At 41.8% G+C, this 20,220-nt stretch overlaps 1 protein-coding gene across 8 annotated transcripts in view; it reads right to left on the reverse strand.

Annotated features, from left to right (window-relative positions):
* Positions 1 to 20,220, reverse strand: part of ST3GAL4 (ST3 beta-galactoside alpha-2,3-sialyltransferase 4) — a 434,440-nt gene that overhangs the window by 138,036 nt on the left and 276,184 nt on the right. For all 8 annotated transcript variants that reach the window (XM_033917742.1, XM_033917743.1, XM_033917738.1 and 5 more), the window contains one exon: positions 18,348 to 18,413. The gene's annotated coding sequence lies outside the window, so the exon portion shown is untranslated. The remainder of the gene's footprint in view (positions 1 to 18,347; positions 18,414 to 20,220) is intronic.

Below are 20,220 nucleotides of genomic sequence, written 5' to 3' on the forward strand. Positions count from 1 at the left end.
ATTTAATGCTAAAAATGCATGGTCACGCATGTGGGTTACGAAAACCGAAGGGCGTGGGACTTAAGGGTGATCATCTGTGATGAATTTAAGGTGGTCAAACAGGTAGAATAGGTGCAGAAGAATGGCCAGCAGAAAAAAGGAGGTGATAATGCCTCTGTATAAGTCTTTTGTGAGATCTCATTTAGAATTTTTTTTACACTTCTGGAGGACAGGAGCAGCGAAATGCTGTTTGGTTTGGGGTGCCCAAGCTCCGTATTAGACCCCACCTCCATAATAATAGTACTAAATGTCTTGCCATTTCTTCCATTCATTCATTATATTCATGCAATATAAGAACATAAGAATTGCCGCAGCTGGGTCAGATCACTGGTCCTTCGTGTCCAGCAGTCTCATTCTCTCTACCTTGGAGAGGGAATGAACAACCTGTCTTTATCTACTAAGTCTATTCTCTTCATTATCTTGAATGTTTAATCATGTCCCCTCTCAGTCTCCTCTTTTCAAGGGAGAAGAGACCCAGTTTCTCTAATCTCTCACTGTACGGCAACTCCTCCAGCACCTTAACCATTTTAGTCGCTCTTCTCTGGACCCTTTAGAGTAGTAATATGTCTTTCATATACGGTGACCAGTGCTAGATGTAGTATTCCAGGTGAGGGCGTACCATGGCTTGGTACAGCGGCATGATAACCTTCTCCGATCTGTTCGTGATCCCCTTCTTAATCATTCCTAGCCTTCTGTTCGCCCTTTTCGTTGCTGCCGCGCATTGCGCAGACAGCTTCATTGACTTGTCGACCAGTACTCCCAAGTCTCTTTCTTGGGGTGGGTCTCTCCGAGTACTGCACCGGACATCCAGTATTCGTATATAAGATTTTTGTTACTGACATGCATCACCTTACACTCATTTGCCATGTCGCAGCCCATTTCTTGAGCATGTTTATGTCATGTTGCAGAATTTCGCAATCCTCCTGTGTCTTCACTACTCTGAATAACTTCGTATCGTCTGCAAATTTAATCACCTCACTCATCGTACCAATTTCCAGGTTATTCATTAATATGTTGAAGAGCACGGGTCCAAGCACTGAATCTTGCGGCACTTTACTCATGACACTTTTCTAGTCCGAGTATTGTCCATTTACTCCCACTCTCTGTTTCCTATCCGCCAGCCAGTTTTTAATCCAAGTGAGTATTTCACCCTCGATTCCATAGCTCGCAATTTTTCAAAGCAGTCGTTCATGTGGGACCTTGTCGAGCGCCTTCTGAAAGTCCAGATATACAATGGCGACCAGGTCACCCTTGTCTATCTGCCTGTTTACTCCCTCGAAGAAGTGCAGCAAGTTAATCAAGGTCAGACTCACTAGTCTGTAGTTTCCTGGATCTCCCCTTCAACCTTTCTTGAAGACTGGCAAAACATTCGTCACTTTTTTGTATGTTAACAATTACTCATTTATTTCGATTCTTTGTATTTAGTATGTCTTTATCAAAACCAAGTGGTAGTAAAACTAAACAAAAAATTGCTGATAAACATCGAAATTTCCAAGAAATGTGGGAACTGGAGTATTTTTGCAGTGAAGTAAAAGATAAAAATTTGCTTGATATGTAATAATGCTATTAGTGTGCCAAAGTTATATAACATTAAATGGCACTATGAACAGCATAAATCAAAAATGACAATTACGAAGGATTAATGAGACAAGAAGTTGAAAAACCTCAAGTTGAGACTGTAAAAACAACAGTTCATGTTTACTAAAGTATCACAAGAAAGTGAAGTGGCTGTGCATGCAAGCTATGCCTTTTTGGAGTTGATAACTAAACACTTGAAACCTTTTACCAAAGGTGATTTCATCAAGGAATGTGTAATTAAAGCTGCAGAAATTGTTTGTCCTGAACATGTGAAGGTTTTTCAAATAATCTCTTTGTCTCGAAATATAGTTGCAGAAAGAATTACTGATTTGGCCGGCAATTTAAGTGATCAGATCAAAGCAAAATCATCTAGTTTCAAAGCTTTTTCCCATTGCCTGTGACAAGAATACGACATTGGGGTGTAGCTGAATTAGCTGTGTTTCTTTGTGCTTCAGACACGAATTTCAACAATTTTGAGGAATTATTGAACTAGTACCAATGCGTGGCACTACAACAGGACAATAAATATTTAATTGTGTTTATGAACTTCTGCAAAAATACAATTTACCTCTGTCAAAACTAACTTCTGTAGCTACATATGGAGCTTCTTCAATGGTCGGAAAAACCAACAATTTTATGGCATTACTGAGAAAAAAACAAAGTGATACTTGTGATGGATCCAAGATTCATCATATGCATTGCATTATACATCAAGAAGTATTATGCACAAAGATAGTAAACATGGAAAATTTGTTGACATTTTCAATTTTAATACGAGACGACAATTTATCTTTTCTTGTACTGCACCGCAGACTTGGAACGCCCTCCCTATTTTTTTACGGGAGGAGAAGGAGTTTGGGAAATTTAAAAATGAGTTAAAAACCTTCCTTTTCAGAGATGCCTTCGCAACTTAATTTTACTACTTTATTGTCTTATTTAACTTTGCTATACTTTTGTTAATTATTACCCTTTTGTATTTTCCCTTAATGTCTTCTCTTTACTTTAAGAATTGTATTTCTTCCCTCCTTACCCATTGTTTAGTATTGTTAATTTAATGTAAATTAGCCCTATTTAAGTATTTGTACGTATTGTATTGTTCCCTAAACAAATGTGAATTTTAAAGTGTACATCGCTTAGAAATCCTGATTAAGCGATTAATCAAGTCTCCTAATAAACTTGAAACTTGAAAACTTGATTTATCAATTTCATAAGATCCCAGGGCTTAAATCAGCGACAATTCTCATTTTTAAGCAAATATTCCGGTTTGTCCTACTTTACCGAGGTATGTTGACTATCCTGCTCCAAGGTCCTTAAATAATTCTTGAAAGAAGACTTGAAAGAAGAAATATGTCAGTTTTTAATAACTAAAAATTAAGACACAAGTTTGTTTTTGCTGATATAACAAAACACTTATTGGTAAATGATTTAAATTTAAAACTGCAAGGAAAAGATCAGATCATTATGAACCTGTGTGATCAAGTTAAAGCATTCCAATGTAAGCTAGTTCTTTGGGAAAAGCAGTTGAAAAATTATGATTTAACGCACTTTCCGACATGCAACATAAATAAATCAAGTTTAGGTGAAAAATCGCATTGTATCAAAAATATGCAGAAAAAAAATTAAGCCTTAGAACTGAGTTTGAAACAAGATTACAGATTTTAAATCTTTGGAAGACAAGTTTTCTTCGGGGGGGTTTTCCAATTTTTTTCAATAAATGTAGAATCAGTACCTAATCATATGCAAATGGAAGTAATTGAGATCCAGTGCGATTCAGATTTGAAGAAAAAATAGAGTGAAGTTGGCTTGCTTGAATTTTATAAATATTTGTCAGCCAGGTTTGAAAATACTCGAAAATTCACATATGAAATTATTTCCTTGTTTGCAAGTACTTATCGGTTCGAGTAGTTATTTACACTTATGAAAGGAAATAAGTCTCCTATCAGATCCAGAATTACCGACATTCATCTTGGGTCAGTTTTATGTTCAAACGCTTTTATTGTTGAAAACAGCAAAACATCCGAAACAGACAGATGATAGCAAAGTCGAGTAAGGAACAATGAAGCAGCTTCCACAACAAAGAGAACAGTCATCAATATTTTGTAGGTACATAATGATATATCAACCTACCTAACCATTCCACCTAAAGACCTAGGTCCAAAGACACTAACAACGCATATCAGGGCCTGGACTCTTATGAGCCCTGGAGCAATCCATCCATCTTTCCTCCACCCACTCTGACCGAGAACTGTAATCAGAGTATGAACATACAAAACTATATACCCTTCTCCCCCACCCAATAGCACAGACCAAGATCCAACTGTCAAAGAACCTCCCCCCCCCCACCCAGGTACTCTCCACCCCTCCTCCATAGCACTCTCCACCCCATCAACTTCAAACTGCCCGTATTAAGACAACCATCTTAATATCGCACTGTGGTCCTTTGAGTGCAAGGACTGCAGATAGAGTTCCGAGATGTTCAAAAACAAAAGCTTCCGCTTCCATGACCCCCCCCGGCTTTTCTTGCCTCATAGGTAGCCAACTGATGCAACTGATTCCGTCAATACCAGAACTCCGGAGGGTCCTGGACCGTCCAATATTAGAGGATACATTTACGGGCCAACAGGCTCATTTTCCTACAGAGAGTCAAGTGGCCCCGGGACAAATGGCCATAATCCTCGGCCAAATCCAGAACAAATTGGGCCGGTATACTCCTCAGGACTCTACCAATGTCCCAAGGTGTGCTCTCCCTGTCCACACTTGTGATACACCGGTGTAGGGAGACCTCCACTGTAATATAACTGTGTGCGAGTATAGTAAGCTCGTAATGTCACCCTATAAAACGTTTCCTGCAACCAAGCACACGGGGTCACCCCTGGTGTCGTCCGAAGAGTGTGGGCAACATCCCAATGTCCCAAAGTGACCTGTAATTCCATTTCCCATCCTTGGGTCAGTTTTAAAAGTAATCACTCCGGACAAGATTTACCCAGAAATAGGAAAAATAGTAGCAGAGAAGAGATGCCAAGTGTCAGGAAGAAAACATTAATTTTATCGTTGCTCTTGTTCTTTTTTTTTATACTGTACTTTTTGAAATAAACCTAAGTTTCTATGAAAAAATCACATTTTTGCTTTTTAGCGGCCCACATAAACCTTGTTTATGTGGCCCGTGTTAGCCTTAGAGCTTGACATGCTTGGTCTACAGTTTTCCTTTTTTCTTTTACTGTCTACCTACAGCTTGCCATCTCTTTCCCTCACTCTGGCTCTCCTACTTTACTTCCTCTTATTTCCCACTCTTTCACTAACTCTTATCTTCTTTCTTCTCCCCCCATCCATCATTTGACACCGTTTTCCTCTTCTATCCTGCATCTATCTTTCCCCTTCCATCCAGTGTCTTCTACTCCCCTTTTTCATCCAACATCTGCCCCTCTCTCTCCTCCTTCTATCTTGCACCTGACCTCTCGTCCCAGTATCCAGCGTCTGCACCCTCTCTCCTCTCCTTCCATCCAGGGTCTGCACTCTCTGTCCCCTCCCCTTCCCATCCATTGCCTGACACCCCCCCCCTCCTCCTTCTATCCGGCATGTCTCTCCCCCTCTATTTGGCGGTGGCAATACAAAGATAAAGGCATCGCGAGGCAGCTTTCTTCATTGTTGTGCTTCTGGCCCTGTCCCCTTCTTTTTTTATATATTTATTTTTATCATTTTCATAATACAATCAAGTATAAACTTGTACCGATAGCAATATAAGAACAAATCAAGTACTTATATCAACACATAAAAAGAAACATTTTAACTTAATCGCTATAGTCCACAATAAGAGAGATCCAAAAAGTAGATAGCGGAAAAAACAAAAAAAAGAAAGAAATATACATCAATAGATAGCATAGATGATCAGGTTCGTATTCAAAATTAGTCACCTCTTAAACATTACAAATAGGGCATTAAGTTTTAATTCTATTCTTCTCCAATCGTGACATTGAAAGGAAAGTTGTCAACTGAAAGGGTTTAAAAAAAAGACATATTTCTGTGAAGAATAATGAACCACACATTTACATGGATAACGTAGGAAAAAGGTTGCCCCCCAATGCCGTAACCCCAGATTTTAGTAATAGAAATTCCTTCCGTCTTCTTTGGGTATCCCTGGCTAAATCTGGGTACATTTGGACTTTTAAACCTAGAAATTCTTTCTGCATATGTTTGAAGAAATTTTTCATAAGCCAATTTTTTATCAGGGGCCATAGCCACCGTCAATAATAATGTAGCAGGAGAAACTGTTTCAGTACCTGAAAGTTCAAGTAATGCTGTTGCATTCAAATCAGCAGCAATAACTTGCTGCTGATCTTGTGATTTTCCCGGTAAATAATATACTTGAGTTAAAAGAACACCTGCCAATTCATAGTAATATTTAAACCATTTGGTTGTGTACTATGTAACCGATCTATCCATTTTTGTTCTATTTGTAACAGTTTTTTTACCCCTTCCCCCACCCCCTTACTGATTCTGGAACCTTATCAATAATCATACATTGTAGTTGTTCAAATGTGTGATTATGTGTCAAACAATGTGCCACTAAGGGTGCTTCTTTCCTTTGTAGATGTAAACAGGATTTATGTTCTGTCATTCGAATATTAAAATGTCTAATTGTTTTGCCGATGTAAATTTTTTGCATTTCAGCTACTTTCTGACTCTTAATTGCTAAATTTTCCCTGTGTATTTGGAAACGATGTAAATTTTTTGGCATGGACATTTAATTAAATATACCACATAATCTGATCTACAAGTGGTTTGATAACGCAACTTATATGTTTTATGACTTAGAGGATTCTCAAATGATGCCCCTTGTATTGTAAGCGAACATGTTTGGCATCTTCCATATCTCGAATGGGATCCATTAAATACTTCGTTAGATTATATAGCATCCGGTTTTAAACTCAAGATCTCTTTTAAATTACGGGCTCTAGAAAAAGCCAAACGTAATTTTACATTTTCAAAACATGGATTTCTCTGTACTATCCTCCAATGGTTGTGTATACGCAACCACTGGAGGATAGTACACACATTTGAACAACTACACTCTATGATTATTGATAAGGTTCCAGAATCAGTAAGAGGGGAAAAGGGGTAAAAAAAACCTGTTACAAATAGAACAAAAATGGATAGATCGGTTACATAGTACGCAACCAAATGGTTTAAATATTACTATGAATTGGCAGGTGTTCTTTTAACAAATGGTTATAAGAAACAAAAAAGAAAAAGAAGCATTAAATAGTCGTAAAAATAGAAACATTATAAACATAGACAGCACTGTAAGGCAGTAGTGTAATGGGCTCAAACATGAAACAAATAAACTGAAGGGTGTTGGCAAAAAAATATATGGCAAACAAGAGCCGCTATCATATCATTTAGTTTTTAAACCTGATGTTGATTCATCAAGCAGTTTATCTTAAATAATACTTCCGTAAAAATAGACCGGAAAGAGAAAAGGAAAAAAAAAAGGAAATGACGTAAATGGCCTTTAAAAAGCAGAATGAGTACGAGTTAGATCCTTTGACGATCTTAGCGGCGTCAATAACGATAAAAGAATGCCAAGGAGTAGAAAAAGGTAAGCACTTCTCTTTTGCCGATTAACCCGAAATATACTACGGCCTGAGATATTTAAGTTTAAGTTTAAACTTAAGGAGAATACGAAAAACTGTTGAAAATAAATATGTATCAGCCGGTCCAGATTGGTTAGGAAAAGTAGAGTCATCCAGAGTATAGGACGAGTATAACCTAAAAGAAGGTCCCTGAGTGGTTTTCTTAAAATGCTAAATTGTTAAATTAAAGATGAATTATATAAATGTAAAGGAGATATAAATGTGTGAGTGAGAGAATCACTAGTTTTCTTCTTTTACGTTTGTAGTGACTACCATCGCTAAACTTCGATTTCCTGAAGAAGCTCTAATCAAGTCAGTTGGAGCGAAACGGAGTTCCTCTGTCATAATAGCAACTCAGGGCAGATGGTTAAGAAGTTACACTCAAGTTAAGTAATAAGTTTTAGATAAGACTTGAATTATGGATGCATAGCAATATCAGCATTTCACCTGTTTATACATAAGAAGAATATTTATAAAGTCAAAAAATTATAAAATAAAAATCTTTTAGAAATTTAACAAATAGACCATTGGATCGATGATAGTCTGCAATATGGTTACTCACCGAGACTAATTCTGAAGGTGATACCAGAAGACTCTTGAGTTCCACAGTCTATGTACTTAGGCCCTGATTCTACAAAGTGCGTCCCGATTTTAGACAGCTGTAGGCGTCCTATAGCTGTCTAATCAGCCAATCGGGATGCACGTTTTTTAAAAAAATGCTTCCCAGGCAGGCCGCCTATATTGAAGGCGCCTCCGGGAGCCTAGGGAGGCCCGCAAGACGCCTAAGCTTGCCTAAGGGCTTTAGGCGGGCCTTAGGCGAACCTAGGCGGCCCTACGCATCTCCCTAGTAGAGGAAGAGATGCTTACAATGTAGGCTAACAAAATGCTGGTCTACATTGTAAGTAGACGCGGCCGCTATACTTATTGCGGCAAGGGATCTCTCTGCCGCTATAAGTATAGCGGGCCGTGGCCGCCTGTCCGATTGCCAGCAGGAGGGTGCCCAAACCCTCCTGCCAGAAGATGCCCCCCCGACACTACCGACCGCCCCCCCCAACACTACCAACCGCCCCCCCCAGACACTACTGATCGCTGGCAGGAGGGTGCCCAAACCCTCCTGCCAGAAGATGCCCCCCCCCGACACTACCGATCGCTGGCAGGAGGGTGCCCAAACCCTCCTGCCGGAAGATGCCCCCCCCCGACACTACCGATCGCTGGCAGGAAGGTGCCCAATCCCTCCTGCCCGAAGATGCACCCCCACCGCACCCTCCCCCCCGCGCTAACAGCCCCCAAACCTCCACCCCACCAAACTAACCTTTTCTTTCGGCCAGACAGGTCTTGCCCGTCCAGCCAGCAGGCCCGCCTCGTCGAAATGAGGTGGGCCCGTCCCTTCCCGGCCCATCCCGCCGAAGCCTAAGGCCTGATTGGCCCAGGCTCTGAAGCCTGAACCAATCAGGCCTAAGGCATAGCGGGTCTGCCCATCCCCACTAAGTCTAAGGCCTGATTGGCCCAGGCGCCTAGAGCAAGACCCGTCTGGCCAAAAGAAAAGGTTAGTTTGGTGGGGTGGAGGTTTGGGGGCTGTTAGCGCGGGGGGGAGGGTGCGGAGGGGGTGCGTCTTCGGGCAGGAGGGTTTGGGCACCCTCCTGCCAGCGATCGGTAGTGTCGGGGGGGGGGGGCGGTCGGTAGTGTCGGGGGGGCATCTTCTGGCAGGAGGGTTTGGGCACCCTCCTGCCGGCAATCTGACAGGCGGCCGCATCCCGCTATACTTATAGCGGCAGAGAGATCCCTTGCCGCAATAAGTATAGCGGCCGCGTCTACTTACAATGTAGACCAGCATTTTGTTAGCCTACATTGTAAGCATCTCTTCCTCTACTAGGGAGACGCGTAGGGCCGCCTAGGTTCGCCTAAGGCCCGCCTAAAGCCCTTAGGCGAGCTTAGGCGTCTTGTGGGCCTCCCTAGGCTTATAGCGGCAGAGAGATCCCTTGCTGCGATAAGTGTAGCGGGCTATGTCTAATCTAACCCGATTCTCTAACCAGCGTCTGTAACATGGACGCCGGTTACAGAATCGGGGTTTAGTGTAGGCCCGATTATGAATAGGACACCTCTCCCGGGCGTCCTATACAGAATCAGGGGCTTAGTATATATTTTTCAATTTGGCAACAGCCTATGAGTATTGGGAGTAACTGTGTGGTACAATAAAGAAAGCAAGGAAAAATTTGGTGCATGCAGTTGCTAGGCATGTGCGCCCCCTTTCTAACACATGTGCACTTGTGCACAGCTTAGGGGGAACACTGCTAGACACTCTCCCGACACATAGTCTTCATATTCTATGCCAGAACTCTGATTGTCATTCACACTGTCACCGCTCTCTTCAATGTCCTCCAAAATGCACTTCAGAATATCTGCGGCATTAAACCTAACTCTTCTTATCATATTGCAATATCCCTCAGATTCTATATATAGTGCCCAAATTTTGGCATCGTTCCAAGATGTGTGCCCAATTAAATTGGTGAAGAAGCCAATTAGTACCAATAATTGGGTACAAATTGGCACTAATCGGTACCAATATGGATTTGGGCGCACATTTTCCTACACACAATAATTGTTTTTAATTGGTTTTGGCACTGCTCAATTAAAAGTGCTGATTGAACCAATAAAAAAAAAAATTGCTACGCTCATCTAGGCGCCTAACGGCAGGCGCTTTTTATAGAAGCAGGGCTCAAGTCCACAAATTGCGTTGGGTTTTTTAAATTGTTACTTAATACCCTGCAGGGTATTAAGTAACAATTAAAAAAAATCAGGTTAAAAGTAAAAGCAGCCCCTTTACTATCAAAGGAGCTTTTTTACTAGTAACATAGTAGATGACGGCAGATAAAGACCCAAATGGTCCATCCAGTCTGCCCAACCTGATTCAATTTAAATTTTTTTTTTTTTTTTTTTAATTTTTCTTCTTAGCTATTTCTGGGCAAGAATCCAAAGCTTTACCCGGTACTGTGCTTGGGTTCCAACTGCCAAAATCTCTGTTAAGACTTACTCCAGCCCATCTACACCCTCCCAGCCATTGAAGCCCTCCCCTGCCCATCCTCCACCAAACGGCCCAGTAACTGGCCTAGTTCAATATTTAATATTATTTTCTGATTCTAAATCTTCTGTGTTCATCCCAGGCTTCTTAGAACTCAGTCACAGTTTTACTCTCCACCACCTCTCTCGGGAACGCATTCCAGGCATCCACTACCCTCTCTGTAAAGTAGAATTTCCTAACATTGCCCCTGAATCTACCACTCCTCAACCTCTAATTATGTCCTCTGGTTTTACCATTTTCCTTTCTCTGGAAAAGATTTTGTTCTACGTTAATACCCTTCAAGTATTTGAACTTCTGAATCATATCTCCCCTGTCTCTCCTTTCCTCTAGGGTACACATATTCAGGGCTTCCAGTCTCTCCTCATACGTCTTCTGGCGCAAGCCTCCTATCATTTTCGTCGCCCTCCTCTAGACCGCCTCAAGTCTTCTTACGTCTTTCGCCAGATACGGTCTCCAAAACTGAACACAATACTCCAAGTGGAGCCTCACCAATGACCTGTACAGGGGCATCAACACCTTCTTCCTTCTACTGACTACGCCTCTCTTTATACAGCCCAGCATCCTTCTGGCAGCAGCCACTGCCTTGTCACACTGTTTTTTCGCCTTTAGATCTTCGGACACTATCAGCCCAAGGTCCCTCTCCCCGTCCGTGCATATCAGCTTCTCTCCTCCCAGCATATACGGTTCCTTCCTATTATTAATCCCCAAATGCATTACTCTGCATTTCTTTGCATTGAATTTTAGTTGCCAGGCATTAAACCATTCCTCTAACTTTTGCAGATCCTTTTTCATATTTTCCACTCCCTCTTCGGTGTCTACTCTGTTACAAATCTTGGTATCATCTGCAAAAAGGCACACTTTTCCTTCTAACCCTTCAGCAATGTCACTCACATACATATTGAACAGGATTGGCCCCAGCACCGAACCCCGAGGGACTCCACTAGTCACCTTTCCTTCCTTCGAGCGACTTCCATTAACCACCACTCTTTGGCGTCTGTCCGACAGCCAGTTTCTGACCCAGTTCACCACTTTGGGTCCTAACTTCAGCCCTTCAAGTTTGTTCAACAGCCTCCTATGAGGAACTGTATCAAAGGCTTTGCTGAAATCCAAGTAAATTACATCTAGCATATGTCCTCGATCCAGCTCTCTGGTCACCCAATCAAAAAATTCAATCAGGTTCGTTTGGCACGATTTACCTTTTGTAAAGCCATGTTGCCTCGGATCCTGTAACCCATTAGATTCAAGGAAGTAAACTATCCTTTCTTTCAGCAACACTTCCATTATTTTTCCAACAACTGAAGTGAGGCTCACCGGCCTGTAGTTTCCTGCTTCATCCCTGTGACCACTTTTATGAATAGGGACCACATCCGCTCTTCTCCAATCCCCAGGAATCACTCCCGTCTCAAGAGATTTGTTGAACAAGTCTTTAATAGGACTCGCCAGAACCTCTCTGAGCTCCCTTAGTATCCTGGGATGGATCCCGTCTGGTCCCATCGCTTTGTCCACCTTCAGTTTTTCAAGTTGCTCATAAACACCCTCCTCCGTGAACGGCGCAGAATCTACTCCATTTTCTCGTGTAACTTTGCCAGACAATCTCGGTCCTTCTCCAGGATTTTCTTCTGTGAACACAGAACAGAAGTATTTGTTTAGCACATTTGCTTTCTCCTCATCACTCTCCACATATCTGTTCCCAGCATCTTTTAGCCTAGCAATTCCATTTTTTATCTTCCTCCTTTCACTAATATATCTGAAAAAATTTTTATCTCCCTTTTTTACATTTTTAGCCATTTGTTCTTCCGCCTGTGCCTTCGCCAAACGTATCTCTCTCTTGGCTTCTTTCAGTTTCACCCTGTAGTCCTTTCTGCTCTCCTCTTCTTGGGTTTTTTTATATTTCATGAACGCCAACTCTTTCGCCTTTATTTTCTCAGCCACTAGGTTGGAGAACCATATCGGCTTCCTTTTTCTCTTGTTTTTATTGATTTTCTTCACATAAAGGTCCGTAGCCATTTTTATCGCTCCTTTCAGCTTAGACCACTGTCTTTCCACTTCTCTTATGTCCTCCCATCCTAACAGCTCTTTCTTCAGGTACTTTACCATTGCATTAAAGTCCGTACGTTTGAAATCTAGGACTTTAAGTATCGTGCGGCCGCTCTCCACTTTAGCCGTTATATCAAACCAAACCGTTTGATGATCGCTACTACCCAGGTGAGCACCCACTCGAACATTAGAGATACTCTCTCCATTTGTGAGGACCAGATCCAATATCGCTTTTTCCCTTGTGGGTTCCGTCACCATTTGTCTGAGCAGAGCCTCTTGAAAGGCATCCACAATCTCCCTACTTCTTTCCGATTCCGCAGACGGAACATTCCAGTCCGCATCCGGCAGGTTGAAATCTCCCAACAGCAGAACCTCCTCTTTCCTTCCAAACTTTTGGATATCCACAATCAGATCCTTATCAATTTGCTGCGATTGAGTCGGAGGTCTGTAGACTACACCCACGTAGATAGAAGTTCCATCTTCTCTTTTCAGAGCAATCCATATCGCTTCTTCCTCTCCCCAGGTCCCTTGCATTTCGGTCGCTTGGATATTGATCTTTACATAGAGAGCTACTCCTCCACCTTTATGACCATCTCTGTCCTTCCTAAAAAGATTATATCCCGGTATGTTTGCATCCCATCCATGTGATTCACTGAACCATGTCTCTGTGATAGCAACAATATCTAGATCTGCCTCTAATATCAGGGCTTGCAGATCATGAACTTTGTTGCTTAGACTGCGAGCATTTGTGGTCATCGCTTTCCAGCTATTTTTCAGCGATAATCTCCTTTTTCGTATGGATTTTTGTGTCGTTTCACTTTCCGTTGCAATACTAAGAAATGAGTTGCTGATATTGCTTATGTTGCAGCCTTTACTACCATCACATCTTTTCTTTTGCCGGGGGTGGTCTCTATAATTGTCCTTCGTACATACACCACCCCCACCTTCTAGTTTAAATGCCTAGAAAAATATTGTGTAAATTTCTCTGCAAGGTTTCTTTTTCCTGCTGTAGTAATATGTAGCCCATCAGTGCAATATAGCTTCTTGTTCTTCCATGTATTTCCCCATCCTCCTATGTACCTGAAACCTTCTCGATGACACCAGGCTCTGAGCCATCTATTAAAGTCCTCTGTGTTTTTCACTCTTTGCTCTCCTTTTCCATATGCAGGCAGTATTTCAGAAAAAGCTAAAGACATTACTAAAAGACATTAAGCCCTAGCGTACGGTTAACACACCAAAAAAGGCAAACCACGAAACACATTACAGCATTTTGCAGTAATTTGCCTATTTGCACATGCTAACGGTGTACTATTTTTTTCAGGAGGGTGCATGACATAGGGTTATCCAACTGGTGCATTCTGATTAGCACACACTAACTGGATAATGTGGACTTAACTTAAAAAGGAAGCAGTTAAGTGCTCCCACATGCTAAAGGAAAAATTAGCACAGGACCAGCAAAACAAAGGGGGTAGGGGAAGGGGAAGGGATTTCACATACTGCCAATCAAAGTGGTTTACATACTATATACAGGTACATATTTTGTACCTGAGGTATAGGCATCACTATGGCTTGCCACCCCAGTTCCATTTGGCTCAGGCTCAACCCCCTGAGCAGAAGCTTTTCATCCCTCCCTCCCATCTCCCTGTGCAGCACCTCCCAACTGACGATCTCTATCCCCTTTGGGCTTCCTAAATTAGCAGCAGCGGTGGTGGTGGTCGGCTATCAGAGGCAGCACAGTGAACAGACTACTCGCAGCCTGCCCACCAGGGCATCCCTCAGCCATGTCATCAGTGCTGTCATCAGTGACAAGGCAGAGAAGAAGGAAGACCCTGGTGGAGCAGGCCAGAAGCAGCCTGTGCAGAGCGATGCTTCTGTTGGCTAGGCACTGCTGTTGCTGCTCCTGTAGGAACCCCGGAGGTATGTCTGGACTCACTGAATCGGTGAATCTGATTATTTTTAGAAAACAAATCGATTTGAATCAATTCACTGAAGTGAATCGGTGAATCAATTCGAATTGGCAAATCAGGCAGCACTAGCGTTAACTTCAGTGATGAAAAGACTTCGAGCCCATGTGCTTGGGAAGGCCTTGTTGGCTCCTCCCGCTCTGACATGTATGTGTCAAAGGGGCGGTAGCAACAGGGCCTCCACAAGTGGTAGGCTTGAAGGCTCCTCAGTGCTGAAGTTAGATGGTTAAGGGGCTGGAGGAATTGCCTTATAGTGTACGGAGTTGCCATATAGTGAAAGATTAGAGAAACTGGGCTTTTTCTCCCTCGAACAAAGGAGATTGAGAGGGGATAGGATCCAAACATTCAAGGTACTGAAGGGAATAGACTTAGTAATTAAGGACAGGTTGTTCACCCTCTCCAAGGTAGGGAGAATGAGAGGGCACTCTCTAAAGTTGAAAGGGGATAGATTCCGTACAAACGTAAGGAAGTTCGTCACCCAGAGAGTGGTAGAAAACTGGAACGCTCTTCCGGAGTCTGTCACAGGGGAAAACACCCTCCAGGGATTCAAGACAAAGTTAGGCAAGTTCCTGCTGAACTGGAATTTACTCAGGTAGGGCTAGTCTCAGTTAGGGCGCTGGTCTTTGACCAGAGGGCTGCCGCGTGAGCAGACTGCTGGGCAAGATGGACCACTGGTCTGACCCAGCAGTGGCAGTTCTTATGTTCTTATGGTGCTGGGCCTGTGCAAGGCCTTGTACTATCTCCCCCCTAACTCCAGAGGGAGGAGGGGGATGAGCCCGAGCCATATGGAACTGAGATGGCATGCCATTTTTTGGGAATAGCACTGGCCACCCTGTAGTGACGCCTACACCCCAGGTACAAAATATGTTATCTGTATATAGTATGTAAACCACTTTGACAGTATGTGAAATCCTTTCCCCCTTTATTTTGCTGGTCCTGTGCTAATTTTTCCATTAGCATGCAGGACTTGCAAAGAATTAACGTGGGAGCACTTACTGCATTATCCAGTTAGTGTGTGCTAATCAGAATGCACACCCATACCATACACCCTCTTGAAAAAATAAACAGCACATGCAAACAGGCACATTACCACAAAACCCTGTAATGTGTTTCGTGGCATGCCTTTTTTTGGTGCGGTAACCACATGTTAGGACTTAATGTCTTTTAATAAAAAAGCAAACAAAAACAAAAGCACAATCCAAGTAGTCTGCAGTGAAGCACAATCGGAACAAACAAAGAAAAAACTGCAGACACGAATACAAGATGCAGGCTGGATTTATTTAAACACATATATATTGCGGTTAATGTCACCACCTTTATAAAAACCAGGAGACCCGACACGGTCTGTGTTTCGGTAAACACACCTTCATTAGGGGTCCCTAATTTGTAAAGGTCTCAAATCAAACTGCAATGAAAATAAAGGTGAGCCTGTGTAAAGCCAAAATAATCGCCCAAAAAGTCTCTCTGTAGGAAAATCTCTGTGGAGCAATATATAATAATAATCAATTTATATACTACAGGGCCATAAAGTTCTATGCGATTTATAAAAAATTAAAGACCCAACCTGCATCTTGTTTGCAGTTTTTTCTTTGTTCATTTTAGTAAAAGAGCTCCTTAGATAGTAAAGGGGCTGCTTTTACTTTTAACCTGATTTTAAAACAGGTTAAGAAAGGTGCAGAGTGTTAAGCAACAATTTAAAATCCCCAAAGCAATTTGTGGACTAGAGCCCCGATTCTATAAAAAGTTGCTGTACAGGGGGATGGGAGGGACGGATGAAAAGCTGCTGCACAGGGGATAGGAAGGAGAAAAGCTGCTGCACAGGGGATAGGAAGGAGAAAAGCTGTTGCACATGGGGTGGAGAAGAAGGGAGAGATGTAACAGAAATAGAAAGGGGTGAGGGAAAAATCCTACATATTGTTGAGGGAAGGGAGACATGCATGGAGAAAAGAGAGACAGTAAAGTTGGACATAGGGTGGAAGGCAGGGAGAGATGGTGAATGGGGGTGGAGAGAAACAAATGTTGCATGTAATAATGGAGGGAAGGAAGGGAGAGATGCTGCATGAAGGGAAATAGAGAGGTTTGGCCCAGGGCACAAAGCAGGGAGAGAGAGAGTGAGAGATGGTAGACAGTGGGAAAGAAATGTTGGATAAGGCAGTGGAAGGGACTGTACGGAGATGGAAGATGGATGGCGAGCATGGAGAAAGAAGAAAATGTCAAATGAGCAGGAGACCTTGGCGAACAAGTTAACAGAAAACAAAACAAAAACCAGAGTCTGGGACCAACATGATTTGGATAATCAAATGACCAGACAACAAAAGGTAGAAAAAATCATTTTATTTTCTATTTTGTGTTTACAATATGTCAGATTTGAAATGTGTATCTTGCCAGAGCTGGTGTTAGACAGTGAGCGTGAGCTAAGACCTAACAGAGAGAGGAAAAGTCTTTTTTATTTTGTTTACACCACAGCGCCAGAATGGGGTTGGAGAGGGCAAACAGGGGGAAGGTGGTGTGAAGAGGCTACTAAATAAATCTGCCAGGATGTTTGAATAAAACACCCGATTAGGTGGGAAAAGTGAATCGAATTGAAAAATCAATTCAATAGGCCAAATCGAATCAAAAAAGTTTTCCCTGATTTGGGCAGCATTAGTTAGCACTGGTGCCGGGCCTTGTGTTGTCTTCTTACTACCAGAAGCCCGGACTCAGGCAGGCAGCACAGGTAGTGGGAGAGGGAGGAAGGTTGGAGGAGAAATGCTGACCTTGGCAGGGGGAGAGGGGGTGATGTTGGACTTTGGTAGGTGGGGTAATGGAGACAGTAGGTGAGGCTGGATGGGTAGGAGGGAAGAAAGTTGTTGATGGGAGAGAGGAAAAATGCTGAACATGGACGGAGAAGAGATATGCTGCATATAGGATGGTAATTTCAACATCAAACAAACCCAGACAATAATTAATGTGTAAAATATTTTTGGTAGATCCTCTGTTGGCTTGTTATTCTCCTTTATGCATTTCATATAGAGATCGCTTAAGCCATTTTCTTCATTGGATCATTTTTTACTTCTTATATGCATTATTCATTATTAAAGTGAATCCTTAAAATAATAGAACTTATCTTTTTAATTGAGAATATTAATCACCTCCACCGACATGACCATGTTTCATTGATTTTTCTTCAGAGTCGAGGCTCCTGTTGTATCGTTTAGCTCTTTGCTTTTCCACTGCGCTCCACAGCTGATAAGATAAGTTCTATTATTTTAAGGATTCACTTTAATAATGAATATTGCACATAAAAAGTAAGAACAACGATCCGATGAAGAGAATGGCTATATGAAATGCATAAAGGAGAACAACAAGCCAACAGAGGAGCTACAAAAAATATTTTACACATTAATTATTGTCTGGTTTTGTTTGATGTTGAAACTACCATTATTTTCTACCCAGTTGAACAATAGCCAGATACAATAGGTATAGCATATAGGATGGAGCAGAAGGGAAGAAAAGAGGAGGAAATGCAAATGGATGGAGAGGAAAGGAAGAGAAAAGAAGGAAATGCACATGGATAGGGTGGAATAGAAGAAAAGAGATGGAGGAGATGCGCATGGATGAAGAGGAGGGGAAAGGAAGGGGAGATGGGGCAAGCTGCACATGGATAGAGAAAGCTCTTTCAAGCAAAATATACTTCTTTCTTCTTTTTTTTTTTTACACATGAAGGGTGCACTCTATTATCAGCAAATGATATTTCATTGCAAACGACAGCCCAAAAAATAATAAGAAAATAAAGACTTAAGCTGGAGCAGCACTAGCTAAATTCAACCAAAAGCCAACCTCATAAAGAACAGTCGGCATACTCTGTTACAGTAGCTCTTTCAGGACTGTCAAAAAGGGTTGGCAACTAGTTCACCCATCACAAAGAGACACTGTTACCCTGGAGCTCAATGACCTTCATCTTTCCCAAGCAGAAAAGGCCAGCCTAAGGCTGGCTCTTGAAGAAACAAAGGCAAAAGCAAAATATTCCAAAACACTTACTGTTTATCATCATTTGTGATATCGGCACTGGGAGTCTGCATCAGTCAGCACATCACAGCTCTGATGCTGCAAGAAACAAGACAGACCAGCTTCAGAAAGAGCTCCTCCTATGTATATTTACTGAAAATCACATGCAACCTTCTTTTGGCAAGATGCTCCATTTCCCACTTAAATAAAGTGGTACCTTGGTTTGCGAGCATAATTTGTTCCAGAAGCATGCTCGTAATCCAAAGCGCTCAAATATCAAAGCAAATTCCCCCATCAGAAAAAATGGAAACTCAAGACGATTCGTTTCACGTCCCCAAAACTTTAATAGAAAATACAGTACTTGGCGTACTTGTATTGCAAGATCTCGCTCGTTTCGAACAGTCACTACACTGCGGGTGAATTGGGCGTGATGTTTTTATTACGTTCATCAGCGCTCAGCGTGAGATGTGTGTATGTTGTGTGCTTGAATTGCAGGTGCATGTGTTATGTGCGTATTTGATGTGGCGCACGTATATGTGCTCGTCCTACAAGCCAACGCTCGTTTATCGAGTTAAAATTTGAGAAAATGTTTTGCTCGTTTTGCAAAACACTCAAACCATGTTACTCGCTATCCAAAGTTTGACTGCATATTGATATGTCTCAGAATATAGAACTAGGTCTTGTAATATATGCATAAAAAGGGAAAATTTTCAAAAGATTTTGCATGAATAAAATCATTTTAGCCAAATGAACTAGTTATCTGAAAAGTTCCTCTCTTTAACACAACCAAAAGTTGTACAGGCGTTCTGGGGTCATGTTTAGTTCAAGGAAAGAAACCTGAGTGTTGATATTCAGCTTGTAGCAATCAATGTTTTTTAAAATGCCGGCTGCCGTTGATTTAAAAAAAAAAAAAAAAATACAAAAAAAACATCAGATATGCAGCACCAATATCTGGATACAGCTGGCACTGAATCACTGTTCTCTCTAAGCTGAATGGGTGTCCCCCAACTGCACTGCTACCAATAGGGGATGATGCTTCATTATGGTTCCCTATTCAGGGATGCTTTTGAATAATTCATCCCAGTTTTAGTCAGACATTGACATTTAACACAGGCAAGGCACCGTCAATGTAATCTCCTACGTTTTATACCTTCTGCGTTCTCTTTCCTATATTGATTGTAGTTCCTCCCATTACTTTCCTCTCGTTTGAACTCAGTCGGTGTTTCCCCCAGTAAATTGTTTATCTTCCCTATTTTTATTGTACATCGCTTTGAAATTCTGAAAAAGCGATTTTATCAAATTTTAAATAAACTTGGAATCTGTAGAGACAGGCAGGTTCCCTGGAGTCTGACAGAACTTACCTATCTCTCAATATTGAAAATATGATAGTGAAACATCCCCCCCCCCCCTCCTCCGCAGCACTGAAGGGGAGGACTTCTGCTCAGCTTAGAAGGAACAGTGCCTGAATACCCAGAATCTGTGTCAATGAACATTTTTTGCTGGCCAGCATATTAGCACTTGCTAAAAACAAAACAAAACAAAACCCCCCCAACTAAAAAGGAAATAGGAGAAGAGAAAGCAAAATGGCACCACATAAGGAAACTTGGTGCATAGGAAAAGGTTCCACAAAGTTTTTTTTAAAATCACAAATGTTTTCATGCTATATTACCTTTCATTTTGCTCACGTAACTTGTGCTCAGAACCATTAGTTACCGCTGATGCAGGCGTTTCTGCAGACCGTGTCAAGTCCCACTTGGGAACACCTTGGCTGCATTTGACTGCTCAAGTGCTAATATTCAGTCCTTAAGCGACAAGTTTACTGCATAAATGAGACCACATAAAAGTCTGTCTTGTTTTTACGCAGTAACCCATGGCTACTTAAGTGATGAATATTCCTAAGTAGTCA

This window comes from Geotrypetes seraphini, chromosome 13 (genome assembly GCF_902459505.1).
Source record: "Geotrypetes seraphini chromosome 13, aGeoSer1.1, whole genome shotgun sequence".
NCBI lineage: Eukaryota > Metazoa > Chordata > Amphibia > Gymnophiona > Dermophiidae > Geotrypetes > Geotrypetes seraphini.